Here is a 13,269-nt window from a genome sequence, read left to right on the forward strand (position 1 = left end):
ATGCTGCTGAGGAGACTTGAGGCTTCAGAAATGGGCTCAGCCTCAAGGGACACACAGATGGGAGGGGCAGCCTTTCAGATCCAGTTTCAGCCCAGGGGATTCTGCTTCACCCTCTGAGCCCATAGTTGGGGTCCACAACTGCATCCCTCTCCTTGTCCAGGCTCCTGGTTGGGTGTGGTCACAGCAGAGCTCAGAGTTGGAGTCTGCATTTTCTGAACTTATTACAGAATGTTTACTCTTTAGGTGACTGGAGAAACTTAGGTCAGTGAAGTGTCTTACCCCAGTTCTGTGTTGGGGAACTTCAGAACCTGAACAAAATTTCTCCCTTGTCTAGTGCACGTGGAGTTTTAAGGAACCATTGAGGTGCGGTAGGAATGTGTCCTGATGGAGAACTTCTGGGACAGGTTATCCATGCTATGCCTCAGTATCCCCATGGTGTACTCAGTGTCAGGGACAGACCCAGCTTGTGGAAGTTTTGATTGAGTTTACCAGCTATGGGCCGGGCTGGAGAACAGGAATTACTGGATCTGTGCTAGTAATAGAGGCAAGTTCTATAGAAGTCATATCTGAGAAACACTGAGTCAGAATTTTACATCACTGTCAAAGCTGATACTATAGAAACCTATGCCTTTTTATTCTGATCTCAGGTCATGGTGACCCACCTTCCCTCCTGTTAGAACACCTGATGCCCAGACCCTCCCCATGTGCAAGTGGCTTTGCCAGATGATCTCTGCTGCCCCTTAGTGACCCCTCCACATTGGCTGCTTCAGGAACAGGGAAGTCCCCTGTCCAGGTGGAGATGCAGAACCCAGTGCTCAGTGCTGTTTCCCTGATCCCTGGACTGCTGATCCCAGGGGAGGAACTGCTCCTTTCTGTAGGTCCCTGTCAGCCTCAAGACCAGGCAGGAGAAGACCAAATTATCCATGAAAATAGAAACAGCCTGATGTGAGGAGGAGAAAGCAGGGCCCATCTGAGGTATCATTGCTTATATCTTTGGGGTGATGGTTGGTCACGGGTGTGGTTCTAGGGTTTGGCACCACAGGTGACACAGCATTTAGGAAATGTGTCTTACTGGCGCTGGCTCCTGGTACACAAAATAGGGTGGTGGTGGCTACCACTCCAAAGACAGACACAGAGAACACTCACCCAGCCATCAGTTATTCAGATTCACTTGGGTTGGCACATTCTGTCCTGAGAAAGGAGTGTGAACAAGACAGAGGTCTTGCTCCGTTACCTTCCTGTGTGTGGAGCAGCACAGTGGACACATTTGGTAATGCAACAGACAGTCTCCAAACCCTTCTACCTGTATCTTGTCTCTATATTCATTTAGAAGCCACACCATTACTATTCTCAAGTCCCTCTTGTCCAAGAGTGACCTTGTGGGCCAGATTTGGCACATGGATGTGTCAGTAAGCTGGGGTCTTTTCTGGGGACTTTTCTTCTTGTGAATGATAAAGTATACCAGATATGCAGTGAGTGCCTTTCCTCTTTAACATGGGTGTGGTAGCTAGAGCTGCAGCAACCATCCCGAGGTCTGTTGTCAACATCAGTGAAAAGCAAAGCCTCCATAGCAGTAATGGTGGGACAGAACGTGGGCAGAGGTGGGACCTCACGGAATTGCTGACTACCTAGAGAAATGCTGTCTGACTTCAAAGTTGTTTCTGTGAGAGAAAAATAAGTGCCTGAATGTTCATGCCTCTGTTTGAGATGTGCATGTATTGCATTAAGAACTTTGCGACCAGTTAGGATAATTAACGCAAAACTATCAGTTAATAAATATAATGTTAGGGGAACATGTGTCATGTTGGATGATGTGCAGATAATGAATTGCACTGAGACAAGGTGACAGGCAGGTGCTGTGTGGTGAGAGCCTGGAGGAGGCCTCTCTGCAGAGGTGACCTTGGAGTTGCTCAGAATGGGAAGAAGGAACAGTTTAGTTTAGAAGAACTAAAGAGTGTGTTTGGAGTCAGTCCCTGTGGAGAAGAGTCTGGTTTGTCTGAGGATGCAGGGACAGTGAGGACCTTAGGAGTCTGTGATTCAAAACTATTTGAGTTCCAAGGTGATTATTTTCTCATATTATAACCTCAGGGACAGGAGTGATGGGTTAGAATTCTCATCGCTGTATGTTCCAAATATAAGGGGCCTCACGAGAGGAGTCCCTGTGTGAGCTTCCCTGCAAACTGAAAGGGAAGCAGGAGCCCTTTTGTAGCTGAGTCACTGTGGCTTATCTGCAGCTCACCCATGTGTGTGTGTTCCGCATGACATCAAATTCCTGTCACACATCCCTTCATTATTATATCTTTTATATACATACACATATATGAATATATTTTATTTGTGCCTGTATATACTAATTGTGTCTGCATTGTGTGCTTGCAGATATGTGTGTGTGTAAATGTATACATACATTTACAACATATGCGCATGTATTTTCTATAGATTGAACTCTGAATTGGGTACCTAAGTGGTAGTTGATGAGATCCTTGAGTTTCTAGGAGACACAGAGTTCCATTTCCTCACCAATGAGAAGTAGGTATGGTTACCACAGTGAACAGCAGGACCATATTAGTGTTCAGACTCATTTGACAGAGGACGTTAGTATCATTTAGTTAATAATGATGTTCCTAGAGCTGAAATAGATAGGTAGCTGTCTATTTTTTTTTTACATGTGTATAAATAGAAAGCTATGCTTGGCAAACACTTTGGCTTCCTACTGAACTTAACAGAGATGGAATGCTCCTTAGAAGCCACTAGATTACCGTGTGATGTGAGCTGCTTGCATGACCAGGTGTTATCTGATGAACCATGCGTGGATTTGGGCATTCACAGCAGCTCTCCATCATCAAACAGAAGAGATAAATTTGAGATCAGGCTTCACCAGGTTCTGAAGGCACAAGTGAGTTGCATGAGGAAGAAGCTGGGTGTCCATGACCCCAACCCCTGCAGCATTGTCTTTTCTCTGTCTCCCACAACTATGGCCTGTGCTACTATAGAGAAAATATCAGAGGGCTGACTTACAGAGGTTCCTGTATGGTATGCAGCCAACTCTGAGAGTTAAACTATTAGTACTACAGTCCTAATGTGGGACCGTCCTGCATAACGTGTGTGGTGAAAATTCTCTAATAGGTAATATTTGAGCTGAGTAGTTGGTTCATTTCACCTGGAACAGAAGGACAGAGTTGGTTATATACTAACCTATGGGTTCTGACTCATAGTTTGGCTGTATGGTCAGAGATTTGGAAGGAAAAATAAGAAAATTGGTGAAAGAAGGGCACCTGGGTGGCTCAGTAGTTTGAGCCTTCACCTTCAGCTTAGGTTCTGATCTCATGATTCATGAGTTTGAGCCCCACTTCTGGCTTGCTGCTGTCAGCACAGAGCCTGCTTTGGTTCTTCTGTTCCCCTCCTTCTCTGATCGTCCCCCACTTTCTCTCTCTCTCTAAAAAATAAAATAAAGCTTAAATAAAATTGATGAAAGATGTTGGAGGAAGAGACATGTGAGTAGAAACCCCTCCAATGAGTACAGTGGTGGACAAAATTTGTTTTCCATGAAAATGCCTACCATAGTGTGTTGTCAAGAGGAAATGATATTAATAATCAGGTGGATGATGTGACATGTCTGGGGACAGTGGTCAGCCTTCTTGTCCATCCACTGGTAAACTGGTCCAGTGGGCTCCATAGCACATGTTGGAAAGTGTATGGTTATTCATGAGGTGATCACTGTGGATTTCCACTCACTGAAGCTGACCTGGCCACTTCTGAGGACCAAACTGCCAACGGTAGAGACCAAGCCTTAGTTCCCAGCATAGCAGATCATTCCCTTGGGAATCTGCCTGGAGCCTGATGGCTGACTCATTACATTAGACCTCTTCCATCCTGGACAGGATAGCTCTGTTTTTCTTGGAATAGACCTTTACTGTAGGTAGAGACTTGCTTACTTTGACTGCAGCGCTTCCTCCCAAACAATTACCCATGGATTTCCAGAGTGCCTCGCCCACTAATATCTCAGTGTGGTTTCTTCCCAAGGCACTCCTTTCACGTGATATGAAGGGCTGCAGTGTGCCCATGCCCATGGAATTCCTTGGTTAAACCCTCTTCTCCAATACTCTGAAACAGCTGTCTTGAATGAATGGACTAATGGCCTTTGGCAGACTCAGTTACTGTGCTTGCCATGTGGAAATACCTTGTGTATCTGGAGCAACATTTGGGGTAAATCTGTATCCAATATATGGTGGTGTTTGTCAGATAGCTAGTTGTTTGTCAGGAGTCAAGAGGTGGAACTGAGCATGTCCCTAGTCACTGATATTCTTTGAGGCCTGCTGAAAAATTATGACTGCCTGTCACCATGACCCTACACTCTGCTGCCCTAGAGGTACCAGTTCTAAATTAGATTTTCTTCCACCCAGTAACACAACAATGATTCTGTTCTACTGAAAACTAAGACTACCCCTTGTCACTTTGAGCTTGTCATGTCTCCATGGATGTCTCTGTCTGTCCTTCCAGCCAGGTCTTCCATCCACAACAAATTCCCTAGCCAAGAAAATGTGACAGCCTCATCCTGCCTTCTGCATATGCACTTGTGATCCACAGGGTGCAGAGCCTGCCTGGAGACTGGGTTGGGAGTGAGGTCTGGGAAATCAGATCTGGCCACCTGGGGCAGACCTGCTGAATGCTTGTCCACCATCCTCCTGGGGCTGAAGGAGAGTGTGTGAAAGATGGGGAGGGAGTTTGTGTCTCACTTTCCTGTCTGCCTTTGTCACTGTGAGCATGTCTACCACTGTTTCACACCTGACAGTAATAGTCGGCCTCGTCCTCAACTCTGGTCCTGCTGATGTTTAGGGTGTCTGTGTCTTTGAAGTTGGAGCCCGAGAATCAGTCAGGAATCCCTGAGGGAGGCTTGCTATTGTCATATATGACCAGCACAGGAGTCTGTCCTGGCTTCTGCTGGTATCACTGAACACCAAAGGTTTCTACATTGTCTCCCTGAGAGGTGGTCATGGCCATCTGTCCCAGGGCCTCTGACAACAAGGGTAGCTGAGTCGGCACGCTGGAGGCCTTTCAGGAGCATGGCCATGGGGCGGGGCTGGGCCCTTGGAGAGATGCCAGCAACACCTGATTCGGGGGAAGGTGATGCGTGGCCTCACTGACTATACGTCCTGCTCATGTCCTCTTTGTGTCCTCCAGACACATTCATGTCCTGTCCTTGGCATGTCATTCTCTCATTCTAATGTTTGTTCATCATGGTGTATGTGGGAGTTTACTTGCACAACCACCTGCTGTTGGAGATACATCACAACTTCCAGTCGATCACCACATGTTACTTTCCTCTCCATACAGTCCACCATCCCACCACAGACCAGAAACTGGCATAGTGAAAACTTTGATTCCTTGTATTTTTTCAGCCATGTTTTATGTAAACATGTGAAAAGTGCCAGAAACCATCCATGACTGAGAAGCCCACTTCAGGCTCTGTGACTCTGTTTGGGTTCCAGGGCCATGTCTTTGCACACAGAGTGACTTCTGGGAATTGGATAGACAGTGATCACTGCAAGGAGCTGGATCCTGTCATTTAACCAAGGACATCCCAGGGACCAGAGCTGTGGTTTAAGACTGGGAGAGTCCACTTTTCTCTGGAGAAAGTCTCACAAGGACACTGCAGACCCTCCCTCCAGTGACCGGGGGCTCTGATTGGCTCACCTCCTGCCCCCTGAGACACTGCTGAGCAAGGAAGCCACAGCCTTGGTTTGAGTCTGCCTGGAGGTGGAAAGGGAGAGGCACAGGGAGAGTGGTCAGGGCATCGCTCATCGTGCCCATCACAGAAGGGTCAGCTCCCTGAGACTTCTGTTGAACAGTGAGGTGACTGGAATTTCCCAGATGAGGTAAGCTGTGTCAGGACTCCTGTCAGGGACCTGGATGTCCCTGTGTAAGTCTGACCTGCAGAACATTGTCCCTGCACCCTGAGGAGATAGGATGCATCATCGTGACTTCCTTCTGATGAGTGAACTTTGGACACCTGCTGACACCCAGGCCGGGTGTCCTTGTAAGGCTCCACCTGGGCAGCCCCAGCCTCCGTCCTGCTGCTCCTGATGCAACTCTGCTGCCCCCTGCTGGTGGAGGAGGACTCAGACCGGGAGCTTCCCTCCTGCAGGTCAGGTCACCCCACAGCACCTGTCACCTGAGAAAGGGTGTGGACCAGGCTTACCAGCCTCTCTCAGACAGCTACCCCCCTGCCCTGCCCTGCCCTCCCCAGCCCAGCACAGCACAGTACAACACACACAGGTCACATACACAGTACAGGAGGTAGGACAGATGTGATTCCTGTCATTGTCCCAGGGTTGAAATGCCTTGTCCTGGTCCACTGTCTTCTTATAAAAAGGAGAATGCAGGGTAAAGTGTAGTGCATTTGAAAAGGGTCAATGTCCAGACAAACCTGTGTGATGTCCCTTAGCCACCAGATTCCTGTCTATTTAGGAATCAAGACTGATGCCTCCTGTATCTCTTTTAGTGTAGTTGGTCCTCAGAACAATGGGTAATTCTTCTGGCACAAGGTTCAGTTGTGCCAAATCTTTAATCTTTAATCTTATTGTTATTACTACTATCTTCACTACTTTTATTTTTTAATACAAATCACATCTCATGGAGTTTGGTGTGGGAGGATTTTAACCTGGCCTGTCCATGGTTTGGTGAAATTGGCTAATTCAGACTTGGATACGATGCACATGATACAGGTCACAGTTTACCTGAAATATTTCCCTAGGATTCCCATAAAAGAAAACAAGAGAGTCCATCACCAAGGTTAACTCACTGAGAACCCACTGAGACACTCTCATTAATGAGAGTTATATTATTTAATTTCAAACAAAATGTGTTTCTTACACCTGTATAAGATCCCCATTTCATAGCAAGTGAAGCTAATGCCCAGAGACTAGTTTCCCAGAGAACAGAAGAAAGTAGGGTGAGTCCAGAGTGGAGCCCAGGTATCCTGGATTCAGTCCCTGAGCTCTTTGGGGTGGAACTTGTCCAGGGTGGGAGGTGGGGACTTTGGGGCTGGGCAGTAGGGCTTCTGCCATCCCCATCCTGGTCTGGCCTAGAAAAGAGCTTCCTCGGCCTGCATGTTGGATGGTCAGCGAGGTTGTGTCCCAGGTTACAGCTGGAGAATCTGTGAGGATGGTGGAGGCCGTTTGGCTGTACAGGGACATGACCTGTTGGTCCGCTCTGCATTACTGCTTGGTCCTCTCTCTCTGCTCACTTGAGCAGGTGGGAGTGACATGGGTCTCATGGCCACTCCTCAAGGGACAGCTGTGCGTTGTAGGGAAACTTTAGGTTCAGGAGACTATGGGGCTCATTCTATGGGGTGTCACCCCCTGCAGCATCCCCTGGACTGAACCCAGGATCAGAGTCCTGCTCAAGGTCCTATCCAGGGTAAGCTTGTGGGCAGGGCCAGGGAGGCAGCACCTGGACAGAGAGTGATAAGGGTGAGCAGGAGAGAGTCCAGGTCATGGTGGGGACCCCAGAGTTCCGTGTCCTGAGCCCACAACAGAGCCTGGCCTCCCCACGCCTCCCTCATGCCCCCACTGGTCCCCTTGAAAATACTGTTTCTAAGGCTGGTGGAGAGAATCTCTGTGCTCCTGGTGGGGTCATGGATCTGGTTCGTGAGGAGCTGTACTCACCTCTTGGATCCATAGCGGAGCACTTGTCACTCTGTGTTTGAAAATCTGAAAGACTAGGGGGAGAAGGGGCATGTGAGGGCATTTCTGTAGCTGTTCTCATGAAATGCGCCCTGTGGCTATTTCTTGGCATCTTTGTGTGTGTTAAAGAGATAGATAAAACTTTTTATCGTAAGCATTTTTGACTTTTCAATTCACCTTCCCAGATTTTCTGTCTGTTCTCTGTGAATGTTTCATGTCCCACATGGTGCAGTACAATTGGGTGTACCTTGTCCTGAACTCTTGCTTAGATTTTAGTGTCATATCCTTTACTGTGGGTTTCTTAATTGCAGTATCTACTTGGGTGTTGCTGTGAAATTCAGTCTGACAATTTCTGTCTTTTAATCGTGGTGTAGACCATTTCTTGAATGTGTTAATCCTCACGTTTAATACTGGTATCCATGTATTTATTATCTAGTTGTCCCATGTGCTTTTCACTTCCTGTTTCCATTTAACTGTATTTTTTTTTTAATTTTTTTTTTTCAACGTTGATTTATTTTTGGGACAGAGAGAGACAGAGCATGAACGGGGGAGGGGCAGAGAGAGAGGGAGACACAGAATCGGAAACAGGCTCCAGGCTCTGAGCCATCAGCCCAGAGCCCGACGCGGGGCTCGAACTCACGGACCGCGAGATCGTGACCTGGCTGAAGTCGGACGCTTAACCGACTGCGCCACCCAGGCGCCCCTTAACTGTATTTTTATATTAATGGAGAATATTCATGCCTCTGTCTTACTTTTTTTTTGCGTATTAACTGTAAGTTCTTGCTGTCTTATTCTCAGTAACTTGTAATAATCTACCTTCAGGTGATGAATACCATGTTACATGGGGTATAAGAACCTGGTAACATACTTGTATCTCTCACCTCTCAGCATATTTGTAGGATGTTACTATATATATAATTTTACCTATATTAGAAATTCCAACATACATAGTTATTATATTTGCTGTACACAGCACATTATCTCTTAAAGAGATTTAAATAATAAAAAAGCCTTAATATTTATCCCTATAGTTAGCATTTCTGATTTTTACATTCATTTTGTAGATTCACATTCTCTCTGCAATCACCTTCTCCAGCGGGAGGGATGTCCACTTATTGCTTGTATTATGGGTCAGCTGATGAGCAATTCTGTTGGTTTTTGTTTCAGGAAACTTTCAATTTAGACTTCATATTGAAGGACATCTTCTCTAGATGAAGAAAAAGGCTTTACCTTTTTTCAGTAATTTAGAGATGTTAATCCACCGTCTCTCACTGGCATTTCCGCCAGTACAAAATCTACTGGAATCCGTCTCTTTGTTCCTCTGAGTGCAGAGTGTCTCTTCCTCTGGCTGCTTCTAAGACGGTCTTCTTTGCAGTGCTTTGGGGTTTGATATTAATGGATTTGTCATTTGTTGGGTTTTTTTTTTCTTATTTCTTGTGCTTGAAGTTTGTTAAGATTTTTGGACATGTTACTTTTGAGTTTTCAACAAATTTAGAAAAATTTCCCTCTAACTCTTACTATCCTCTGCACCCCACTTTATCTCCTTTTCTGACACACTCACATCCTGTTACGTTGCTAAAGGTGTCCTAAAGCATGGTGATTCTCTTAAAATGTAAAGATTATACATTTTTTCTGTCTCTCCCTCTGCAGGGTCTGCGCTGTGTCTGCAGATTCCCCCACGTGTTGTTCCCCTTGTCGTGTCTGCTGCTCATCAACCCTGGTGCTTGTGATCTGAGACGCTGCAGATTTCATCTGTAGAAGTTTGATTTGATCCTTTCATTTTCTTCTCTGTCTCCTGCTAACGTGGCAGACATTCAGACTCAATTTTGACTGACCTTTGCCACATCAGTCTTGCTTGAATGCCCAGCCCTCCTGTCTCCCTGCATCTTCCAGACCTGCTGCCCCATGACCACATGACCCAGGTCTTAAAATAACTTTCTGTTCTCTCTCTTTCTGCATATGTGTGTGTGTAACCTGTAAATATACATACTGTTGGATATGAGACACATGGTCTATTGCATCCATATTCTCTGGAGAATCCTAACGAATGTACCTTAGTAGCTCTTACTCATTGTGGTTCAAATGGCTTCATTTTATGTCTTATTTAGGGGTGGAAATCTTCTCTTCCTCACTTGTTAATGCACCTCCTTATGACATGATGTCATTCACACGTAGAATAAGTATGTGATAACATATTCCTTCCCCCATCCTTTTTCCTATATTTTCCTTATTTTCATATATTGTATTTTTATATTCCTTGTAAGTCATAACATATTGTTATTATATCTGCTCAAACAGTTGACTTTTATAGACATCAAGCAATAGAATCTTACTATATTTATCCATATAGTTATGATATCAGATACTTAGTCTATCTCTGTATAGATTCACATTTCCTTCTGTCACCCTCTCCTTCCGCCAGCGGGGATCCTTTACTATTGCTTGTGCTGAGGGTCTGTGGGTGAGCAGTTCTGTGAGGTTTGCAGCCTGAGAAAGGCTTATTTTGTCTTCACTTTTCAATGACATTTTTCGTGGATGAAGATCAAGTTGACAGGTATTTTCTATTAGTATTTTGAAACCATTGCTCCCCAGTTTTCCTGCTTACACGGTTGTAATGAGAAATGTGTTTCCACCATGATGCTGGTTCCTCTGTAGGAAACAGGACTCTCTTTTCTCTGGCTGTGAGAGTATCTGCATCGCTGGTTTGTAGCAATTTCATTATGATGTGTGCTGTGCTGTCTCTCATGTTCCTGTGTCAGAGGTTTGTTGAGCTCATGGATACGTCGTCTACTAAGCTTCGCCAAATTTGGAATAACTTTTTTCTTCGAATGTTGTTGTATTAACCACCTGCTCCCCACCTTCTTTCCCTCAGCTACTCCAAATACAGACTTTAGGCTGCATGAAGTTATCCTAACCACCTTGATGATTTATTGAGTTTTCAGCTTAGTAGTTTTAATGCCATGAACTCAAGTTCACGAATCTCTTCTTTCCTACCATCAAATCTGCTGACAATATCACATTATGTTTCAGATCATGTAATTGTCATTTTGGGATGTTTTAAAAGATTTGTCTTTAACAACTGTCTTCCGTGTCATCTAACATGTTCAGTCATTTCTCCACCCACTGAATATAGTTACAGTAACTGTGTGCGTACCCTCCCTTGACCCACCTTGTGCAGAGCCTGCCTGGTGAGCTGGGTGGGGAGGGAGGTCTGGGGATCTCATATCTGGGAGCCTGGGCTAGACCTGCTCATTGACTTGTCCACAGGTCCCCTGGATCTAGAGGAGAGTGTTACACACATGGGGAAGGGGTTTGTGTGTCACTTCCCCATCTGCCTGTGTCACTATGAGCATCATAATTGCTATCATATGACTGACAGTAATAGTCAGCCTTGTCTTCAGGCCGGGCCATGCTGATGGTCAGGGTGGCCGTGTTCCCCAAGTTGGAGCCAGAGAACTGGTCAGGGATCCCTGAGGGCCAGTTGCTATCATAATAGATAATCAGCATGGAAGGCTGGTCTGTCTTCTGCTGGTACCAGTGAATGTCTTTCCCTCCAATGTTGTTTCCACTACACACGATCCAGGCCGTCTCTCCCAGGGTCACCGACATTGATGGGGCTGCATTGACACATAGGAGACCATGGAGCCTGCAAGAGAGAAAAATGAGTTGGGCTGTAAGATGAAGAACCCGTTTCCAGGAGATCCCTTATGCTGCCTGGCTGGATTGAGCTCCAGGGATTCCCTCACTCCTAGGGCACCCCTCTAATCAGTCTCAGCCCTGGGGTTAATGGGGCTGGCTGGTGGATGGAATCTGAAAAATGAGAACCTATCCACACCTTTCTCTGGTCAGGACCATCCCCTTAAGGCTCACACAGAGCCACTGAGCACAGGTGTGGGGGGGATTATACCCCTCTAGTCCCTCATCCTATACAGTGTAATAAACATCTGTGCAGTGTACCAGGACACTGAGTAGGAGAGGGGTCCAGGCCATGATGGAGGTGCTCTGATGGTGCTACCCAGACCCGAGCTGGGAAAAGTCTCCTCTGGGCTTCTCTTATCCCCTTCCTCAAGGGACCTACTGTTTATACAAATCAGCTGGGAGTCAGGGGCTGCTGCTGAGGAGCTTTGTGGTTTCAGGGAAGGGCTTAACCCCAAGGGGCACAGAGAGGGGAAGGGCAGCCTGGTCCCATAGTCTGGGGCCAGCACCTCTATCCCAGATTAGGTTCTGGGTTCACCTCTTGCCTGGTTGGCCCTTAATACCTCAGAGGTGGAGTCTGTCTTTATTATCTGAATCCATTTTATAAGTAACACTATGAGGTTTAGTCAGGTGTTGGGTCCTACATCAGATCACACCTCATCGGCCATAGACACCAAATAAAATTCACCCAGTAAAATTAGTCAAAACCTAATGGAGAAATCAAAACCATCATGGTGCTGTAAATGTCTGCTCTGGCTGTGAGCTCCTGCAGCAGGTCAAAGGGCTGTGCTTCAGTATCCTCATATTGCAGTGAGAGGCAGGGGCAGATCAGGTGCAAAAAAGAAATATTTGCTGTATAAGAGAATGAGAGGGGGCTTCAAGATCAGTAGCTCAATTATGGTAAGCCTGCCCTTGATGAGCTCATCAAGGGCAGGCTTACCATAATTGAGCTGTCTTCAGTTTTTGGGAAAAATATATCCTAAACATCTTAATGTAGAAGATAAGTTGAAAACAGTTTAGTGAGAAAATCACTGCGTTACAGGCACTGGGAAAGGGAAGATTAGAATTTTCCAGTCCCCTCTTGCTTCCTCGAGGGAGGTACTTGGAGGCACAAGTGAGGGGGAAGTGAGAGGAACTTCCAGGAAGGAGGAACAGCTGAGTCTGTCAAGGAAGGGGCCTGTCAGCACAGGGGAGGGAGGAGGAAACACGTGATCACAGGGAGGAAGGGTGTTTGTGGACAGTGACAGCCCTTTGTTCCACGAGGGTGGGCCAGGGCACGACTTGGTGGGAGGCATTTTGCCTGCACTATATTAGAGAAATAGGCATTGTCTCCATGAGCAGGACCATAGCCTGAAGAATTTGTACTTGAGGGTGAATGATGACATTATAGACAAATGACCAATGTCAAATGACCCGAGGGTCTCAGGTCCTGTTAACTAACCCCGCCCCCGTTCCTGTTAGAAGCCCTAATGCCTGGACCCTAGCATATGCAGGTGGCTTTGCCCGGTGATCTCTTCTGCCCCCTGGTGGCCACTCCAAGTGGCTGCTGAATTGCAGAGGCTTCCATTGTAAAGTGTAGGTTCACAACCTACAGCTCAGGTCCTGATTCCTGCTCCATGGACTGATGCCCCACTGAGGAGTAACTTTTCTATGCATGGATTTTTCCTGCATCACCTTCTGGCATGAGGGGCCCAGATCATCCATGAAAACATAAAAAGTCTCATTTGGAGGAGGAGAGCACTGGTTTCACTGAGGTATCCCTGCACCTGTCTGTGTGGTGGTGGACAATGATGCAGGTGGTACCGCAGCTTAGCACTGGGAGACACAGGACTGAGGGGATGGCTCTTATTGGCGCAAACTGTGAATGCAGGGCTGATGTGTGCCAGTG

General features: G+C 46.5%; 1 protein-coding gene, 2 long non-coding RNA genes, 1 pseudogene and 4 gene segments (V, D, J or C); 2 read left to right on the plus strand and 6 right to left on the minus strand.

Annotated features, from left to right (window-relative positions):
* LOC125148931 (immunoglobulin lambda variable 5-37-like) overlaps positions 1-13,269 on the minus strand; it is a 1,027,427-nt gene that overhangs the window by 299,454 nt on the left and 714,704 nt on the right.
* LOC125148968 (uncharacterized) overlaps positions 1-13,269 on the plus strand; it is an 863,358-nt gene that overhangs the window by 298,290 nt on the left and 551,799 nt on the right. The window lies entirely within an intron of this gene.
* Positions 1-13,269, minus strand: part of LOC125148944 (immunoglobulin lambda variable 5-37-like) — a 657,272-nt gene that overhangs the window by 294,670 nt on the left and 349,333 nt on the right.
* The window catches only part of LOC125148932 (immunoglobulin lambda-1 light chain-like), a 327,578-nt gene that overhangs the window by 280,168 nt on the left and 34,141 nt on the right, over positions 1-13,269 (minus strand).
* LOC125148935 (immunoglobulin lambda-1 light chain-like) overlaps positions 1-13,269 on the minus strand; it is an 899,300-nt gene that overhangs the window by 275,303 nt on the left and 610,728 nt on the right. The window lies entirely within an intron of this gene.
* LOC125148936 (immunoglobulin lambda variable 5-37-like) overlaps positions 1-13,269 on the minus strand; it is a 647,249-nt pseudogene that overhangs the window by 266,770 nt on the left and 367,210 nt on the right.
* The window catches only part of LOC125148937 (immunoglobulin lambda-1 light chain-like), a 498,673-nt gene that overhangs the window by 262,443 nt on the left and 222,961 nt on the right, over positions 1-13,269 (minus strand).
* Positions 1-13,269, plus strand: part of LOC125148973 (uncharacterized) — a 133,643-nt gene that overhangs the window by 95,335 nt on the left and 25,039 nt on the right. The gene's annotated exons all lie outside the window — the stretch shown is intronic.

The sequence above is a fragment of the Prionailurus viverrinus genome, chromosome D3, assembly GCF_022837055.1.
Source record: "Prionailurus viverrinus isolate Anna chromosome D3, UM_Priviv_1.0, whole genome shotgun sequence".
Lineage (NCBI taxonomy): Eukaryota > Metazoa > Chordata > Mammalia > Carnivora > Felidae > Prionailurus > Prionailurus viverrinus.